Consider the following 2,274-nt stretch of genomic DNA (forward strand, 5'->3'; position numbering starts at 1 on the left):
TTAGATTGCGAGTTCCATTTGTCATTCCGCATGGCAAAGGCGTGGAAAAGGTTTTCAAAGGTGCATCATACAGGGACACAGCTAGGGTGAAGGATGCCGGAGGCATTGAACTGGATCCCCTGCGCACAATGACCGGGACCACCTCGGAGAATGGCTACCTATGATGAAGGAGTTCCCCAGTTAGTTTGACTCATGTAATAGGCGAAGCAAGGGAAAGGTTTTGGTCGACCACCCTCTGCCGGCACACCAAAGAAGTGTGTATCGTACGGCGCTAAGAGTCGGTCGGCGCGTGTGGGTAAAGTTGTACACCCTACAGGGTTAAATCTTTTCGAAAAGCCGTGTCCACGGTTATGGACGACTTGGAAAAGGACGTGTTGATCATAGACAACTTTAACCTAATCGTAAAACTTGGAATCAAATGTGTGAATAAGGATCCCTTCTCAGGGTATCGAGGGGGTGTTCCTGGTTGATAGGTTCAGCTGATTATGAAGATTCAGTGGATTCAATATGATGATCAGTAGAGCTAGAAACGTCACTCTCTTATCCCCTTTTAAAATGATCTGAATAGTCGAGCTTCTGCTCCCTCTTGTTTTACAAAGAAAAAATGGCTTTCCACAAAATAAGCTCTACGTAAAGCCTCACATACCAATTTGCTAACAGGTTGTACTAAGTCTTGCTGAGGCCCTGAACTCAGCTTTGCATGCTTTATTTCAGACGAAGTTGCTATGAGAAATGGTGGTTTCTAGGTCGACATCGACGAGTAGCTTGGGATTCCCAGGTGGCAGCCTGGAATCTATGGGCTGGGACGTCACCGTTATGCTCCTTGTATCTTAGGCCTTTTACTATCTTGCTATTTAGAATACCATAACTTCGCTTTCGTTGATTGATGTAGTGTCAGATCAGTGACCTCTACTTGTATTACTTTGGTTCTTTGCTCAGTTATCAGATTGTCTTATTTCTTCGAGTCGTAGATGAGTCACTGTTGTGTTACCGATTCTCACCTTGTAGGCCCTGGGGATCTAGGTTAGGCTTATGCCAGATGGAGATCTGTTTGTCTAGCCCCGACCTCCTGGGTTGCCACAACTCCTCCCCGCAAGACCCCTACTGCTCCTCCCCGCCGCAGGTCTAGGTAAGTATATGTTTGAACCAAACTCCAAAATCATAGTGCTTTGATTTCGGAATTTTGGCATGCCATTTTGAATTGATTGAGCCAAATTCTAGTGTGTGGGTACCTCTTGAATTTATGATTTAGGATTTTCGATATGCATGCAATATTTTACTACCAATTGAGTTCAAGTGAAGGGTATATTTTCCTACATTAACGTGAGCTGCTTATACATAAAATACTACTATTTTGATGTGTGCATCTTGTTTATTTGATGAATTTAAAATTATATAAATGTTGTAGCTTTTATTAACTTAGATGAACAATATAACAATTGTTAGAAATTGTGACTTCGAATCCATTCATTATCTAACAAGTATATGCTCCAATTGTTTACTCATGTGAATATTATTAATGTAAGATAACAAGAAATTTGTTTCTATTTCCAGTCTCTAGAATCCTATATTAGATTGTATTTGAACTATAGCTCATGATAAATAATTTATGTATCTATTTAACATATGGGAACCTCCTATGTTGGTGCAATAATGCTCTCTAAGGAGGACGGTGACTTCTTCAGTTGTGGCAGTTATGATTCTATTACATCAGATGAAGATCCACTAAAGCTCCTTATTAGAGGTAGAACATGGAAACTAAAGATATTTATATATAGTACAATAATCTGTAATAATATTGATTTCATGTCTTATCACTGAAATTTGTGTGTTGCAACAGGACCTCAACACAAGGGGAGGCGGCACAATCTTTGATAAGCACTGTATTTTTGGAAATAATACTGCAACAGGACCTCAACACAAGATGATGTGAGCTTCCTTTTAGATTGGTGGATCCTAAATTTCCACCACAAATATAGTGCTATTTCTATAGGATGGCCCATTCATCTGCAATGAGAAAGAGGTGCAAATTGTTAAGATGATGTTTTCTTAATCATGAACAAGCTTGTGATATTTAATTATTTAATAATTACAAGCTAGTACTTCAATTCTCTTTACTTTCACAGACATTTGAAGTTAGCTTCGCAGATGGGTACCTAAAGAATCGCCTTGATGAACCTGTTGATGTCCATGTTTTGCACATGAGCAACAAAATACCAATGATAGTTAGGATGAAGGTCAAACAATGCAATCTTGACAACTAGATGAGACAAA

The sequence above is a fragment of the Lolium rigidum genome, chromosome 3, assembly GCF_022539505.1.
Source record: "Lolium rigidum isolate FL_2022 chromosome 3, APGP_CSIRO_Lrig_0.1, whole genome shotgun sequence".
NCBI classification, from domain to species: domain Eukaryota; kingdom Viridiplantae; phylum Streptophyta; class Magnoliopsida; order Poales; family Poaceae; genus Lolium; species Lolium rigidum.